Raw genomic sequence first — 18,727 nt, 5'->3', positions numbered from 1 at the left:
ATATTACCTGAGACAACAGCCCCCTAAGAGGGACCTGCAACTGCATTGACCAGTTCCGAATCCGTATCTGAAGTATCTGATAAACAATAGGGGTAGGCGGGGGTCGCTACTTGACCCCCGTCCCTGACAGGCCACCTCCACCCGGGATACCAAAGACTCCAAAATTGCCGATAATGCATTAAAAACAAGTGGGGTACTGGAGGGTCCTGCGGCCACCTTGAGGGGATCAGGTGGGGATACCTATGCGGCAGGGTCAATAATTATACAAGACACTTGCCAGCGACAAAAAATGACAAAGTAAAAAAAAAAAAACTTTTTTTTTTTTTTTTTTTGTGTCCCCCCAGTCGCAACAGCGCCCCTCAGTGTTACCTGCCTTTTTGGACCCCACAGAGAGAGAGACAGACCCCAAGGCTCATCCCTGATGCACAGAAGTTTTCATCAGCTTGCTCAGTGCTTGTCTTGTTACAGACAGGAAGTCTTTGGCCCTATTTCCTGGGTAAAAGAGGCGGCTCCGCCCCTTAACACGCCTGCCGGCTCCTCCCCCTGGCTCCATGAGGTGTTTGAGTCACCTCAAACATGGCCGCCCCCATGCTGGAGACACGAGGCTACACCAAAATAGCGGCCTCGTGCGATCTACCAGACAATGGCGGCGGCCTGCACAGAATAGCGGCATGTCTGCAGAAGGATCTCGGCCTCACAACCCTTCACCCTCATGGTGGTCAGCGTGGTCGGAGGTACCGGACCCTAGCGGGCCGTATGCGGTCCGCTGCTTAGCTGGAGGAATGATCTGGAATGCAGTATACATGTATAGACATCGCCCTGTGGCTACTGACAGGTAGGATACCTTATACTATCACAGTAAAGTTCTAGTACTGCCACTGACTACAATCATTTACACATCTTTACAATTAGATTGTCAGCTCCCAAACCAAGCCTCCTGGCTTCTTGTACACAAAAATCACACTCAATTAGGGGGATCTGTGACATGTTATAGGATAGAGGGGAACCCATCCTTACCATTACAGAGAGGGGCCCGCGTTCACCACAAGACCCGTCAGGGGGAAAGGGGGAACATACTACTCACCATACCGGAACCAGGCGGGCGACAACTCCTGACAGTACCCCTCTCCACCGGGGTGGGAGGGCTGTCGACCAATACGGGCGCCGTGACTCATGGTCTTTGGCGTTTCAGCGAGACGTTTAACTCGCAGGGTCAGTCCCCGTCCAGTGGGACTATGTCGCGGCCGACCCAGCGCGGAGCTAGGGCCTGCACGCGCTCGTAGGCTGAACTGGGGTGACCACTGGATCTCAACATCCAGCCCGTCGCCCAGTTCAGCTTTCTTGCTTGAAGATCTCACAGGAACACTGGAGAAAAAAAGCGGTCTTAAAAAATTCTTTTCTAAGAAAAAAATCCTGCCAGGACCGAAGATCCCAGCAAGGTATCTAGGTCCTTACTCCTGACTAGACAGAAAAAAACTGATTTGCTGAGGCAGAGAGAGAGAGGATATACCCTCTGGGACTGCCCCTAGGGTGTGGCCAGAGCATTTTATTTCCTGTCTAGTCCTACTCCTGTGGAGGCAACATAACCCGAAGGTGCTGTATCACCGAGGACTACGTCTGTCAATGAGCGATAGAGAAAACGGAATTTTTGTAAAATCTTACCTGTAAAATTCCTTTCTCTGAGTCCTCCGACAGTCGCCGCCTCTTCATATTCGTCACATATGGGGTATTAGACTTTGCTCCGAAGGAGTAGCTAGGCAACAGAATATGTTAACAATAAAGCTTTAACATATCCCACCCTCAAGGGGTGGTCCCCTCAGTCAATACCCTCCTACTTCCTGCAACCATATCTCAGTTTTAGTGGAATAGCAGTAGAGTATACATTCAAACCCCAAAAGAGGGGCGGCGACTATCGGAGGACTCAGAGAAAGGAATTTTACAGGTAAGATTTTACAAAAATTCCGTTTTCTCTTACGTCCTCCGACAGTCGCCGCCTCTTCATATTCGTCACATATGGGGACGTCCCAAAGCAGTGCAAACATGAGGGGTGGGAAACGCATCCGCGCCGAAAGGCAACGCAGTCTCCACATCAAAGAAAGGAACCTTACCAAAGGAAGGAAACCAGCTGGGCAACAGCAAAAATAAGTGCTCAACAGGAGCAACAACCCAGGAAAAGACAAAAAACCCAGGGGATACAAAAAACAATCCCAACAGCCAGGAGTCCCCAACAAGGGACCCTAGGGAACAGCCGCACTAAGAACCTTGCGGCCAAAGGAAGCATCCGCCGATGCCTGAACATCTACTTTGTAGAATTTTGTGAAAGTGTGCACGGTCGACCAAGTCGCCGCCTTACACACCTGGGCTACAGAAGCCCCATGACGGCAGGCCCAAGACGTACTCAGAGATCTAGTAGAGTGCGCCTTCACAGGCACAGGGGGAACCTTCCCCTGCAAGGCATAGGCCTGTTCAATGGTCTGCCTGATCCATTTGGCGATGGTAGAGGCCGAAGCCGCCATGCCCTTCCGAGGACCCTCTGGAAGAACAAACAAGGAGTCCGTCTTACGAAAAGACTCAGGCGATTTAAGGTAAACCCTTATCGCCCGAACAACATCCAGAGAGTGCAATCTCACCTCCTTTGGATGTTTAGGCTTCGTGCACAACGAAGGCAAAACAATATCCTCGTTAAGATGGAATTCCGAAACTCGTTTCGGCAGAAAAGAAGGATTAGGTCGCAAGACCACCTTATCCAAATGAACAACCAGGTACGGAGACTTGCAGGACAAAGCCGCCAGTTCCGACACTCTGCGAGCCGAAGTGATCGCCACCAAAAAGGCGACCTTTTTGGACAACATAGACAACGAGATCTCCCTGATCTGTTCAAAAGGAGCACGTTGTAACACAGATAGAACGAGATTCAAGTCCCAAGGGGGCAAAGGATCCCTCCTAGGAGGAACCAGATGCCGCACACCCTGAATAAAGGTGCCAACCAAGAGTTGGAAGCCACGGGACGTTGAAACAGAACGGCCAGCGCAGACACCTGACCCTTTATCGTAGCCAGCGCCAAACGCTGATCGACACCCGTCTGAAGGAAAGACAGCACACGGGAAACCGAGTACGTGCGGGGTGAAAACCCCCTGGGCTCACACCAGGCAAAATAGGCCTTCCAAGTACGGTAATAAACCTTCCCCGAGGAAGACTTCCTCGCGTTGATCAAAGTATGAACGACCTCTGGAGAGAGACCCTTCTCCTTCAGGACCTCGGTCTCAACAGCCAGGCCGTCAAAGCCAGCGACTGTAAAGCAGGATGGTAAATCGGTCCTTGAGACAGTAGATCGTCTCGAAGAGGCAGACGCCAAGGGGCGTCGACCGCCAGATTCACGAGGTCTGCGTACCAGGACCGGCGAGGCCAGTCCGGTGCCACAAGAATCACCGTGCTGCGTTCCGAGTGTAACCTGCGAAGGAACCTGGACAGCAACTGAATCGGTGGAAACGCGTACATCAGCCTGTACTGATGCCACGGGGCCACTAACGCGTCCGACGCGTCTGCCCGAGGGTCGCGCGTCCTTGCCACGAACCTCTTCACCTTGTAGTTGAGGCGAGACGCGAACAGGTCCACATCTGGAAGACCCCACTTCGCGCACAACATCTGGAAGACAGCCGGGTGGAGAGACCATTCCCCCTGATCCAGGGTCTGGCGACTCAGATAGTCCGCCTGCCAGTTCTCCACTCCCGGAATGTGAACCGCCGTTATCGCCGGGACATGAGTCTCGGCCCAAGATAGAATGTCGGCCACTTCTCGAGCCGCTCGGGCACTCCTGGTGCCCCCTTGGTGGTTGATGTAGGCCACCGCCGTGGCATTGTCCGTCTGCACCCGAACCGGGCAGCCCTGCAGCCGGTCCGTCCAGCGATGAAGACAGAGCCTTATCGCACGCAATTCCAGAATGTTGATCGGGAGGGAAGACTCCCCCTCCGACCAGGTCCCCTGGGCGGACAGAACGCCCAGAACACCACCCCAGCCCGACAGGCTGGCATCCGTGGTGATTACCGTCCACGAGATCGGACGAAACGACTTGCCCCCGGACACCAACGGGGACTGGAGCCACCACAGAAGGTTTTCCCTGGTGCGATGACTCAACGAGATCTGAAGATCCAGAGATTGAGGTCGCCCGTCCCACCTGGACAGGATCTCCGCTTGGAGACCCCGCGTGTGAAACTGCGCGAAAGGAATCGCCTCGAAGGCCGAGACCATCAATCCCAGACATCTCATACACGTCCGCAGAGACGAGTGCGGAACGTCCCTGAGGGACCCGACTTCCTCCTGAAGAGTCCTGAGTTTGTCTTCCGGCAGGAAGACCTTCGCCTGCACCGAGTCCAGTATCATTCCCAGATAGGGGAGACGAACCGACGGACTCAGTGTCGACTTTGGAACATTTATCGTCCAACCAAACTCCTGCAGAGTTTGCATTGTGACAGACAGGTCCTCCTCCAGACCCTGACTGGTCGCAGACCGAACCAGAATGTCGTCCAGATACCCCAGGACAGAAATGCCCTGGGCCCTCAATAATGCCAGAACCGGTGCAAGCACCTTGGTGAAGACCCGCGGAGCCGAGGCGAGACCAAAGGGCAACGCCACGAACTGGTAGTGATCCTCCGCAATGGCAAATCGAAGGTATCTCTGATGACCCTCGAATATGGGGATGTGAAGGTACGCATCCTTCAAATCGATGGAGGCCATGAATTCCCCCGGAACGAGGGCAGCCACCACCGAGCGCAGGGATTCCATGCGGAACAGAGCGGTTCAGAGCCTTCAAGTCCAGAATCGGACGAACCTTGCCCTCCTTCCTGGGCACGGTGAACAGATTGGAATAAAACCCCCGAAATCTGTCCCGATGAGGCACCGGAACCACCACTCCCTGAGCCCTTAGGTCCCGCACCGCCAGGTGCAGATCCCGCAGGCGCTCTGGAGACAGTTGAAGATTTGAGGGAAAAAATCTGCTCTCCGGCCGAGAGAGAAACTCGATCTTGTAAACAGATCGAACGATTTCCAGAACCCATCTGTCCCGCACACGGGCCAACCAGGGCTGAAGAAAACCGAGCAAGCGTCCCCCCACCCCAAAACTGGGTGAGGGCGCCCCTTCAGGCCGAACTGTTATGGGCTGCAGGTCCGGATTGGCCGGACTTCTGTTTCCCAGACCAGGGCTTCTTCTGAGAGCCTTGGCCTTTGAACGGTTTGCCCTTGTAGTGCGGCCGAAAGGCACGAAAGGACCCCTGAGGGGGCCGAAAATTAGCATGCTTCTTCCCAGAAGCCCCCTTAGCCTTGGGGAAATGGGGCAAGAGAGTGCTCTTACCCCCGGTGATCCCCTTAATCAACACATCCAGGGACTCCCCAAAAAGGCGAGACCCATCATAAGGCAGATTGGCTAAGGTCTTACGGGAAGATTGGTCCACCGACCAACATTTCAACCAAACCAGGCGGCGAGACAACACCGCCACGCTGTGCACACGTGCAGCCAACGGAATCAGGTCCAGGTCCGCATCACACAGATACATGACACCCTGGTGGATCTGATCCACCATATCCAGGGTCGCCGCCGAGGCCGAATCGGCCACTAGGACGCGCCTAAGCATCTGCGTCCAACTTGCGATCGCCTGGGCCGCCATGAGAGAAGCAAACAGAGCCTTAAGCATAGAACCCGTAACAGAATAAGTATGACGGGCAAGAGACTCCAGTCTCCTATCCGTGGCATCACGGAAAACAGGGGAACCCTCTGCAGGAATCGCAGTGGCTTTGTTCAAAACCGCAATTGCATGATCCACTGGTGGAGGCACACACCACCGTTCATCAGTGGCAGGCGAGAAAGGATAACGCAGCTTGAATTTACTTGGTACCGCAAAAGGCTTGCGCAGATCGCGCCATTGATCCTTAACAGCGCGCTGAAAATCAGCATTGCAGGGAAAAACCTGCGGCGTCCTGCGTTTCCTCTGCGTCCCATAAGCCGCCAAGGCAGCGGGGGGACACACTTCGTCCTGCAAACGTAGCGTCTGCTTAATGGAAGCAATCAACTCATCCATGATTGCAAGCTCTTCAGGCGAGCCAGGGGGAGAATTATCAACCCCCTCAACTTCAGCCTCTACCTCAGACCCCACTAGATCAAGAGAGGAGCGGGACCCCGATAAGGAGGTCCCTGCCAGAACAGCCCCATCACCTTCACCCTCAGAATCAGAGGACAGAGCAACTCTGGGCCGTTTAGTAGATTGAGCAGCCACCAGCATTTGCACCTGGGCAGCAAGGCCAGCCACAATAGTGGCTAAATCCCCCCCTGGGGGGGAAACAGCGGTCCCCTGGCTTTCCACCAATACTGTAGGAAACTTGCCCTCCTGAGAATCCATTGCCCCTGTAATGCCAGACAACCAAGGGTTAACTGCCCCCTTTTAGCAAGCGCGGCAAGCGCAGCCCACCGCACCACACTCAGGCACAATGAGACCCCCACAGGGAATATACAAACTGAATACAGGCAATGGATAGCAAGAACAGAAGGATAAAACCTGAGGAGACCCCGCTGCTGCTGCTGCCTCGATCGGTGTTCCTGGAAAGAGGAAGTGATGCTGCCAGGGCGCTCTATGTAAGCCTATGGAGGCTACAAGAAAATGGCCGCCGTGCATGTAAACCATGCGGCCGGAGCGGGCGCCGGTAAAATGGCGTCGTTTGGCGCCGAAAACGCCGCTCCGCAGTGCATAAAAAACACACACATTACATCCCAATATAAGGATACATGTTAGATCGCCGCAGCGATCGCTGTATATGCCCAAACATGCCAAGAAAAAACATGCCCCACAGCACACAGCTTCTCACACTGCCCAGCCTGACACACACAGTGTCATACAGCTCCCCCCCCCCCCTTGCAGCCCACAGCATGCAGCCGAGAGATAGGGAGACAAAGCAGTGTGATTAAAGGCAGGTTACACAGTCCCAGACTGAGACCCCCCAGACAGACAGGTCCCCACATAAATACACTTACCTCACATGGCGTGGGGAACCCGCACAGGCGAACAAACCGCTGCACATGAGGCAGGGAGAGTCGCAATTCAAGACGCACACAATGGAGGTTAAGAAACCGCACAGCGTCCGGTGAGGTAGCCACCTCACCAATCATCCCTGCACCGAACAGGGATGGGTCGTTCACTGTGCCAGGAGCGTTACCTGGCTGAACGCTCGATGGCAGACTGGGAAGCCACTGACCCACGACCTGCAACCAGGGGGATCAGCCCGAGACCCAGTCCGCATGATCCTCTTCGTCCGAAGAACTAACTAATGCTGACAAAAATAACAGCTAAGTAAAGATAGAGAGAAAACTCAAACAAAATATTAAAAAGAAGAAAGAGTCTGGGACAGAAAGTCCCAGCACAGAGAGAGCCAGCCACTCCTGACAAGCTAGACATTAAAACTGAGATATGGTTGCAGGAAGTAGGAGGGTATTGACTGAGGGGACCACCCCTTGAGGGTGGGATATGTTAAAGCTTTATTGTTAACATATTCTGTTGCCTAGCTACTCCTTCGGAGCAAAGTCTAATACCCCATATGTGACGAATATGAAGAGGCGGCGACTGTCGGAGGACGTAAGAGAAATATAATTTTGCATTGTTTGGATACATCAAGGATATTTATTTATTTACATGCACACTATTTCTTTTTTGCACAGCTTGGTGTTTTACCTTGATTACTATACACACTTTTTTGTTGATTTTGTTTAGATAAGCTGCAGCAGCATTATTGAAGCAATCACGTTATGGATATATGAGCACGCTACTCCAATCAGTGTGTTTGGAGTTGTAATAATATTATTATTTCACGGTATTAGCACGAGGGACCATCTATTTATTTGATAATTTATTTTTACTCTGCGTTCCAAAGGCTTTTTTTTTAAATTTTGAACATGTGACTAACAGTAGAGGACTAGAAGCTCCTCCTGCTTGTGTCTCCCTGCAGACAGGCTGGGAAAGAGCTGGGTCATGTGACAGCTGTTTAGGAAAAAGGAACTTTTTTTTTTTATTAAAATGATTACATTATTCACATACAAAAACAGAAGGGATAGTGTAAATTAAACAGTGTGTATTTAGTATTGATTACTCACTAAAATCTCTGCCAGTTTTTTTAATTTTTGCTTCACTGTCCCTTTGGGGATATTTCACTTTCCGTGCAAGAGAAACAACAGAAAATGAGTGTAACTCTCTGCCAATTGAAGGGAATCCCCCCCCCCTTATGCCCCATACACACATGCAGATTATCTGCAGACTTTTGTCTGCAGACTTACCAAAACCATATAATATGAGGTCAAACCTAAACACTTTCAATTTGTATGCAATCCGGCAGGCCCTTGCACTACATAGAAAAGGTAAGTCTGCAGACAAAAGTCTGCAGATAATCTGCACGTGTGTATGGGGCATTAGACAGTTGTCACCAGAACAGGTGTCACAGGAAGCAATAAAAACCTGATGGGGGAGTTCTTATCTTGCTTTGCTCTATCCACACTAAAAAAAAAAAAAAAAAAAAGGTTTTGGCTAGAAATAAATATATGCTTTACAAGTTTATTTGTAGAATAAAGGTTTTATGCAAATCATGAATTCTTATAAAATAAACGTTTTTTAATGTCAGTTTCACAGAATGATGGAAATAAACATCATCATAGTTTCATTTCAAAGAAGTCAGGTCCAAAAGTGGGAAATGCCTAGTTGAATTTGTATTATTTGCTCAAGAGATTATCTTCTAAGTGGAAGAACTAGTTTCTCCACGCCCCTTTTGAAAAAAAAAAAAAAAAAGTACCCATCCAGATTAGTTTCGTTTCTAATATTCCAACACTGAGAATGGCAGCAGCAGCTATCCAGCAGGAGCTGAAATGCTGTATATGCCTCAACATCTACTCTGAGCCCACCACTTTGCCCTGTGGACATACATTCTGCAAGCAATGCATCCTGAAGACTTTGCAGATGAGCGGTCAAAGGTGCTGTCCAGAATGCAGACAAAGGTTGCCTGATGAAATACAGTTCAACAGAAACACGAAGATGTGCAGCATTATAGAGCACCTGCCCTTTACAAAATCAAAGCACCAAGGTGGGTGCTCCTACTGTGATGGGACTCCCAAAAAGCTGTGCCTAGACTGCGAGACGCCACTTTGTTGTGACCACCTCATGAAACACAAGGCAGGACATGTTCTCACTGACCTCAGCACCACACTCCAGAGCAGAAAGTGTCCCGTCCACCAGGAACTCCTTAAATATTACTGTATAGAAGAGGGCATCAGCATTTGCGCATCCTGCGGTGTCACTGGAGACCATAAACATCACAAAATTGAGAAGCTTAGTGACCTCTCTGATAAGGAAAAATCTGCCCTTAAAATGCAAGAAGATCTTCTAACTAGGAAGAAGGCTGAAATAGAGAAAAAGGTCGCCCATGTAAAGAGCCACAAGGAGAAAATTGCTTCAAACACTGGACTCATGAGAAACTTAGTGACTGGGATGATTGGGGAGATGAAGAAAGAATTGGAATCTATGGAGCGTCAAATTTTGTGCCAAATCAAAACTCAAGAGGACCAGATGTTTTCCCAGCTATCTCAAGCTTTGAAATCATTGGAAGGCCAAATACTGGAAATCAACAACCTGAAAAAAGAAATCCAGAATCTGTGCAACACCTCCGATCCACTTGCCCTGCTAGAAAGAAACATTTTGAACACCAATAAAGTAAATTCTTTAATGAATGTAAAAGACGACTTTCATTTCAACAATCTGGATGGTGAGACGATCTTGATCATGTTACAGTCCAGCATTCACAGGTTCACAAAGAGCTTGCCATTCCTGTTAAGGAATCGTGGAATACCTATTGAAGATGCCACCTCCAGACTGCTTCCATTAAGTCAAATCACCAAAAATGTTCCTCCGTTCTTAGTACTCACCTTGGATGGGCAGAATGTTGACAGTTCTCGATTCGCATTCAGTGCATCAAGCTTATCCTCAGGTCAACATTACTGGGAGGTGGAAACCAGCGACAAACCTCGGTGGGCGGTTGGAGTATCTTATCGTAATGACCATATAGCGATGGGATATCCTGCAGATTACTGGTGCTTGCAGCTGACTGATGACATGCAATACAAAGCTGTACATAACAGCCAGGAAATGATTGTGGCGACCAATGCCCCCGTGAAAATACTCGGGGTGTATTTGGAACATGAAACGGGAACTGTGTCTTTTTATCAGGTATCCGACAACTGTGTGAAATGTCTCTGCTCGATGCATGGCAAATTTATCCAACCCTTGCACATTTTCATATATGCAGAGCACAGTGGCTGGATAAGAATTAGGAAATAATTAGCTTAACCACTTCCCGCCGGCTGCACGCATATATGCGGCCGCTCGTTGGGTGAGCTTAAAAGGCCGAGCGGCCGCATATATGCGTCCCTATGTAAACAAATTGCCGCGCTGAGAGCATCACAGTAAAAAATGGGTAGTGGAAGCTCCCTATGCATACATGGAGCTTTCTGATCATGTGACCTCTGTGACAGCCAATCACAGTGGTCACAGGATCGGAATGCCTATTTCCTGGCATTTAGAACCTCTTAATGGGCCAGGAGGCGGCGGCAGCGGGAAGGAGGTTAAAGTGTATCTAAAAGCCAAAAACGTTTTTTCATTTCATTTTTGATATAGTGGGAAAGAATAAGAACTCCTATCAGGAAGATCCATGCCCTCTTTTTTTTTGCTGGTGATGTTTTTCGCAGAGATAGAAAGTGATAAACACAAAGAGGTTGATTTACTAAAAGTGGAGATTTCAAAATCTAGTGTGGCTGTGCATAGAAACCAATCAGCTTTCATTTTTTTTTGTCAAAGCTTATATAAACAAGCTGAAGTTGGAAGCTGATTGGCCAACATGCACAGCTGTACCAGATATTGCACTCTCTAGTTTTAGTAAATCAACCTCAAAATATTGTGACTGTCTTTAATAGGACTTCCCTCACTTTCTTTTCACTTTCAGTTGGGTCTTTGGTACAGGATGTGAAGAGAAATCTCCCCGCCGGAACACGGAGGGCAAAAAATTAATAGGCAGGAGTTTTAACCCTTTGTTACTCTATTAATTAAAAAAAAAAAAAAAAAGGGTTGGCTATACATACATTTTAAGAAGTCTATATATACAGACTATACCTTTACCCAGGGCTTTTTTTTTTTTTTTTTTTTAAGTGGGAATGCGGGGGAACGCAGTTCCAGTACAGTCCTTTAACACAGAATGTATGCACTGGCAAAGTGGGCTTGGGTGTGCTGGAGGGTCTATTAAAGCTGACTGCTGGGGATCTTTGGTAGCTGGGGGTTGTAGTATTGTTGGGAGGGTGTCAATTGTTGCTGGAGGGATCTACCGTTGCGATGGGATGTACTGTTGCTAGTGGGGGATCTTTTCCCTGGGGTTCTTATGTTGTTGGGGAAGATCCACTGTTGGGGGGTGGGTTTATTGATGCTTGCTGCTGGGGGATCTATTGTTTCCAACAGTTGTCTTTTGTTGCAGGGGTAGATCCATTGTTGCCGGGGTGCATTTTGCTCCTGGGGGTGTATTTTGCATGCGATTCTAACACGAATGTAGTGCGATTTCTGTCCGAATTGCACTGAGTTTCCCAACTGCTCCTGTGGGAACCCAGGCTTGTCATAGTGATTTCAGCCTGGGTTCACATTGGAGCAGTGCAGGGAACCGCATGCGCTTCAGACAGGAATCCCACCGCATTCCGATCAAATTGCATGTGATTAATTATAGTGCAATTTGCGCCCATTCATTTTGTATGGAGGCAAATCGCACCGCACAGTAATTGGGAGAATTTTCATGGAGTACGGGTACTCATGAAAATACTCGGCATCGGTGCATCCCTACCCTGAGGTGTAAAAATGGACAGACTGATATAGTTTTAAGTGTATTTATTATTATCAAGAAAACAGATTGAATGCAATACTAATTTGACAGTTTAAAAATAAACAGCATTGGACAGGACTTAGCAAAAAAAAGAAATTTAACTTGTAAGGCCAACACCTTGTTTGTAGTTTTAGACAGTGAAGAATGGATTAGAAGCTCTGCCAGGTTTACATTGTTGTCTGTGTTCCTGCTGGGGAGATGTTCCCGGATTTATTTGTTCTGTGATCATAGGGCCAGTTCACACCACATGCAATCCAGTGCGTTTTTTTCAGCATCAAAAAACAGATGGAAAGTTATATGGTTTCCAATGGCATAGTTTACACTAGGTGCTTGCTGTTCCAGAAAAAAAAAAAAAAAGTAAAACATGCTGCATTTTTCCTGCACTGGAACGCGGTAAAACGCATCAAAAATGCACTTGTGTTTCTATGGTGTGAACTGGCCTATAGTCAAAATGACTGACAGTGATGGCAAATCATCACCAGATTAGGAATAGGGGGAGATCTTCCATGTTCTGGCCACAACTATCCAAGGAGGGATTTTTGGAGAGCTCTCCTATTACTTCCTGTTATGTCTACAGGGCAGGAGAAGCAAACTCCTCATGACACAGATAGCAAAAAGTACATGATTGGGGTTTTATCCATTTTCTACTATATCCAAAGTAAAAAAAAAAAAAAAAAGTTTTAGTTTTAGATGCATCTTTAAAACATCAGGAATATTTGGTATGAAATTGTTATCAATCAAGGTCTAGCATACCTTTGGATGTACATTATTCTAAATTCTTACAGTTGAATGAGGCTACAGGATGAGCTAAAGCAAGGTGGGAATGCATCCTTTCTGCAGTAATTTACCTATGCTTGTTTAAAGAAATATGTTGTGCAATAATTATTTCATGATTACCAGCATTAAGGCAGGTATTTGGAACAGCGTCACATTTTTTAAATTTAACCACAAAAGTAAACATCTTTTATTTGGCTAACGCCTCTCTTATTAAAGTAGGTCTAGCCAAGTTTTTTTATTTTTTATTGTTTTTGGATGGAGCAAAGAACTGTTTCAACCTCTGTTGTGTTCCATTTGTGTGTCCTGTTAGAGATATTTCCTTTACTTCCTGTTCCAATGAAACTATTTTCCATGTGACAGAAAGTGAAGGGAAATCTGAACTGTGGAAATAGACAGCAATATATAATAACTAAGAAGAGGCCCATGCCTTCCTCTATCCTAGCCTTTTTTTTAACCAGGGTGCCGTGGCACCCTGGTGTGCCTTCTGGGTTCTTCAGGGGTGCCTTGGCAAAATGGCAACAAATTGTCACAGGTTTTTACTTTGTAGAAATACAACTCTTGGCACTGTGCTGGTCAAGCCACTGGCACCCTGACAACACTGGGCACTGTGTGGATCAAGCCACTGCCACCCCAACAACCCTGGGCACTGTGCGGGTCAAGAGGAAACAAGTGCAGCACCTTCTAAGTGCAGCAAGACATTTAATGTGGAGTAAAGCAGTAGTACACTCACATAACAGGTGGATTAGGAGCACATCAAAAAGAATTGTCAGTCATCTGGGGCATCACTGGAACGGTCCTGGTGGTGGAGGCAGGGGGTCCCAGTGAGAGAAGCAGGGGAGTTCCTCCGCATGCAATGGGGCAGCCTCGGTGGTGTCCGTGGGCTCCCACCTCTGCTGGTGGAACGCTGACACTCGTGGGTCCTGGGATCCTGACGTCACTTCCTGGCGGTGATGCGGGACGTTTACGGCACCCTGACAAACCTGGGTACTGTGCGGGTCAAGCCACTGGCACCCTGACAACCCTTGGCACTGTGAAGGTCAAGCCACTGGCACCCCGACAACCCTTGGCACTGTGCGGGTCAAGCCACTGGCACCCAGACAACCCTGGGCACTGTGCAGGTCAAGTCACTGGCACCCTGACAACCCTGGGCACTGTACGGGTCAAGCCACTGGCACCCTGACAACCCTGGGCACTGTGCGGGTCAAGCCACTGGCACCCTGACAACCTTTGGCACTGTGAAGGTCAAGCCACTGGCACCCCGACAACCCTTGGCACTGTGTGGGTCAAGCCACTGGCAACCTGACAACCCTGGGCACTGTGCGGGTCAAGCCACTAGCACCCTGACAACCCTTGGCACTGTGCGGGTCAAGCCACTGGCACCCTGACAACCCTTGGCACTGTGCGGGTCAAGTCACTGGCACCCTGAAAACCCTGGGCACTGTGCGGGTCAAGCCACTGGCACCCTGACAACCCTGGGCACTGTGCGGGTCAAGCCACTGGCACCCTGACAACCAGTGACATCACTGGTTAATAAGGAGAATGACGGGTCCTTGCACAGCATTCCTATTTACTCCTCCTCATCCCTTCTCCAACAGCACTGGGGTCACATTAGCAAATAGAAGAAGATAAACTGAGGGAGAAGAGAAACCCTAGAATACTAGTCCGTACCAGTTTGCAATAGTGGAGGAATAAATAATTTCTAATGTTGGATGGCTCATGTGTATGGATGTTGCTGCCTTATGCAAAACTATTAGTTTAGGGGTTTTTTTACATTTTAGAATGGGGTGCCCCGAGATTGTGCAGAATTGTTAAGGGTGCCACAACTGAAAAAAAGTTGAGAAACACTGCTCTATCCTACCAATAAACAGTGTCTTCATTGTCATTGTGACCCTGTTGTTAGAGGGATTGTCCCTCAGTATCTTTCTCTCATAAACTGGATAAATGCTATTTTTTTACCAGAAGAAAAACCTGACCGAGGTCTGATCGTTCACTGCTCTATCCAATACTATAAAAAAAAAAAAAAAAAAGGCATAAAGAGACGCATTTTAAAATAACGAAAGTGCTATCATAAGAAATGATGGCCAGATCACGAAGATGGATTAAAGCTGTTTTTAAGCATAGCTTCACTGTACCTTTAAATAGTTGAACATCTGAATGAACAAATTACTGCACTAACAGGTGCATGTGTTGGACGTGCTGTATGAACCGTATAAAGCCTCAGCTACATACAGTATACAGCACTGTGTTCTGGCAATGGGAAGGGAACATCCTGTCATGCTTCCAGAACAAAAGGTGGAGAACTTGACGTCATCCGCTAACCACTCCACATCAGCCAATCAGAGGAAGCCTTATATTCACTTATAGGACACAATGCTTCTCGTGAATGGCTATGCAGTGCTCAGCTTGGAAAGGGGACAGTAAGTCCGGGTACCACTGCCAGAATACAGTACTGCTTACTCACTTACCGTCCAATCACATACCTAGTAGGTCAGAGGAATTTAAGTGATTGCATAGGGGTGATGTCTGCAGCTGCAGGCATCAACCCGGGTCTGGTTTTTAGAGCCGACGGTCGGCTCTCTTGCAATAGCAATTGGAGTGGCTAACTAGCTGCTTGATTGCTATTACAAGCAGTGTGAGGGGACGCCCGCCTCTCTCTCAGGCTCTCCTGTCCCACCGGGAGACCCAAGCAAGCACATTCGCCAGCTAGTAGGACAACCAAAGTCCGGATCGGCTTTGATCGGGTCACTGCTATGGTAACCCAGAAGCAATAGCATAAAATCACTTCTGGTTTACCCCAATGTCAATGGCGTCCTTTTCAAAAAAATTGCAAGTATTCAAAAACACCTATCTTGGTCTTTAGAAAGCTTTTAAGGGCAGAGGATGGATTTTGGGTCTTATAGGCCCCAGATCTGTCCGTAAAGATTGCCTGTCATGTGCCTATTGCTGTCACTAAGCATGTTTATATTCCTCGTGACAGCAATAGAAGTGCTAAAAAAAATAATTAAAGCAACAGTGTAAAATAAATTCATAATTAAAAAAAATAAATAAATAAATAAAAAAAATAAAGTGCCTGTTCCCCCTGTGCTTGCGTCCAAAAGCGAACGCGTGCGTCAGTGCTGCACGCAAACAAACAGCGATCACCCCACACGTGAGCTATCACAGCGAATGTCAGATCACGGGCAGTAATTCTAGCACTAGACCTACTCTGTAAATCTAAAGTGGTAACCTCTAAAGGCTTTTAAAGCATCTCCTTTGGACAGTACAATTTTACGTCATCTGTCACTGTTGCACAGGCGTATGCAATTTTAAATTGTAACATGTATGGTATCTTTTTACTCGGCATAACATCTTTAATACTTAGCAAAAAATATTAGGTTATGTGTTGTGTTTTTTTGCACTAAAAAAATGTTTTTTCCCCCCCAAAATTTGCATTTGGGAAAAATCGATGTGAACAGTGTGGCATAAAAAAATTGCAAAACCCATCAATTTATTCTCCAAGTCCTCTGCTTTAAAATATATATATATATATATATATATATTTCTAGAAAAAAAAACCTGATTGTTAAATGTGAACAAAAAGTGTGAGAAAAAGTCTGGTTCTTAAGTGGTTACTGTATGTAGCTGATGATACATATGTTATATACCCAGCAAGCACATCTGTCACTGAAGTAAATTGTTTTGACCAAACAAATTATTTAATAGTACAGTAAGAGCCGGTTCACACTACTCCGACTTGGGACGCGACTTGTGTGCCCTCAAGTCAATTGTCATTACAAATGCAATGTAAATGAATGAGAGCCGTCTTAATATGCACTACTGAAGTCGCTCCGACTTCAGAAAAGGTTCCCGTACTACTTCAAGGCGACCTCTATCCGACTTGTGCACATAGACTTCAATGGGAGTCGCCTCTAAGTCAGATCCTTATCTATTTTCAAGCGACTGTGATCAGACTTTCCAGGAAGAAGAAAAAGATTAGCCAAGCATTCCCCACAGACAAAGTCGCCTATCATTCAAGTCTCTTACAAGTCTCTTCAAAGTCAAGCTAAAAAGTCGCTCCTTCATGGGGCGACTTTCTGGTCGCGGTAGTGTGAACCGGCTCTAAAAGGTGGAGTTAGGCTTTAAATACATTATCTTCCCTAATGATAATCTTCTTATGTTAAATTCACAAACTTATAATCAACTTAGAAAGCTTTGCTGTTTATCTTTTAATCGCCGATTCATATACTGCACATTTTGTTTTGCTAAAATAAAGATGTAAATTAATTCACGAAGACTGGATTTTATTTAAAGATCACTAATATTTTAAATCCGCCACCAAATATAGCACAATGTCTAATTAAAGAAACACTGCCACTTTGCTATTCAGGGCAACAAGAGTGTTTCTCTGCAAAGGGGTCCCCACTGATACTCACCTTGCCCAGTGCTCCCCCGCTGCTCTCATATGCAGACAGAAGCACCGGTAATGTCACCGGATGCAAAGGAGGTAGGAGCTGTGGAGTAGCGCTGACAAAGTAAGCATGAGTGGGCGGGGGAGCCCCTTTACAAAGAAATTGCCACTTGTCCTAAATGTCACTTTAAACACCCTGATAGTACGCTTCATGAAGCTCAGCACTGCTTGAATGTAAAAGCCAAACTCTGGGAAAATTTTAATGTCACCTGCAGTACTGCAAGGGTTAACTGCTCCTTTTGTGTAAGGGAGAGGAGAAACACTTTAAGCCCCGTACACACGCACCGACTGTTGGCCGTGAATTTTCGGCCAACTTCCGATCGGCCGATTGTCGGCTTGTTAGTATGATGCTTCCGACAACCGACTGCGACTTTTCGGCCGAACAAAATCTGGTGTGCATGCTATAAAATTTTTGTTGGCCGTCAACAGAAGGGCCGATTGTTCGTCAGTCAGTGCAGATTTCGGCAGACAAAAATCAGATGAGCAAGACTGGGCATGCTCAGAGAAGAAAAAACACACGGAAAGTAAACCAGAACATGACATTACTTCTGAAGTTGGTTGTTGTTGGCCAAAAAAAACTTGTGTGCAGTCTAGAGCACATTTCAACCAACACAACAACACTGGACAAAAGACGGCCGATCGGTCGGCCAACAATCGATGCGTGTGTACGAGGCTTTACTTTCTTGATCCTCCACTCCCCGACAGGCATCGCTTCCCCATGACCTGGCATTGGACTGTCCCTTGGCGTCACCCTGCACTGGTCTTGATGACATCAGGACCCTAGACCAGTGGAGTGTGGGGGAGCAGGCGCTGTGGAAACCAGTCCAGCAGAAGAGGATGGAGTAAGTTAATCTCCTTTTATTTTTCCCCAAGACAAGACAAGGCAAAAGGAATTAACGCTTGCAGTGCAGGCACAGATCCACTGCAATTTTTTCTTTTAGTTGCACAGACAGTGCTTTAAGGGCTGGTTCACACAGGCACTGACAGCTACCAGAACACTTTACCTTCATAGCAGCTGTCTTTTACTTTAGGGGACAGTGTGGTGCGAGATTCAGCGCATCAACACACAGCTTCCACACCCTTTTTTTTTTTTGAACAAAACTTTAAAAAGTGTACAAAAAATACACTTTATTCATGTGGCTGGACAGTAGCACAATGCGGTGCTGTACAGTGCCATGCAATTCTGTACAGCACATGTCAGCATTTTAGTGCAGCTCTGTACTGCCTTGCAATGTGAATGGGACACACAGAAAACTATTGTTTTCTGTGTGTCCTTGTGGTGAATTCAGCCTGAACATTCGGCATGAGCTAATCGGTCTAAAGCCAGCAAAATAGGAGGTGCCTTTTTAAAAAACAGATAAAATTATTTGGAGTACCTGCGCTGCTTATCTACCATAAACTAACAAGTGCAAAATTATAGTGCTCAAAACTTGTTAATTTATGGTAGATAAGCAGCGCAGGTACTCTAATAATTTTATCTGTTTTAAAAAGGTACCTCCTTTTTTACCAGCAGCAGCTTATTAAGTATTTATAATTTTTCTACATAATCCTAAGCGCTAGCCATAT

Source organism: Pelophylax lessonae (assembly GCF_965119305.1).
Source record: "Pelophylax lessonae genome assembly, chromosome: 4".
Lineage (NCBI taxonomy): Eukaryota > Metazoa > Chordata > Amphibia > Anura > Ranidae > Pelophylax > Pelophylax lessonae.
Note: the sequence above shows the minus strand (reverse complement) of the source record.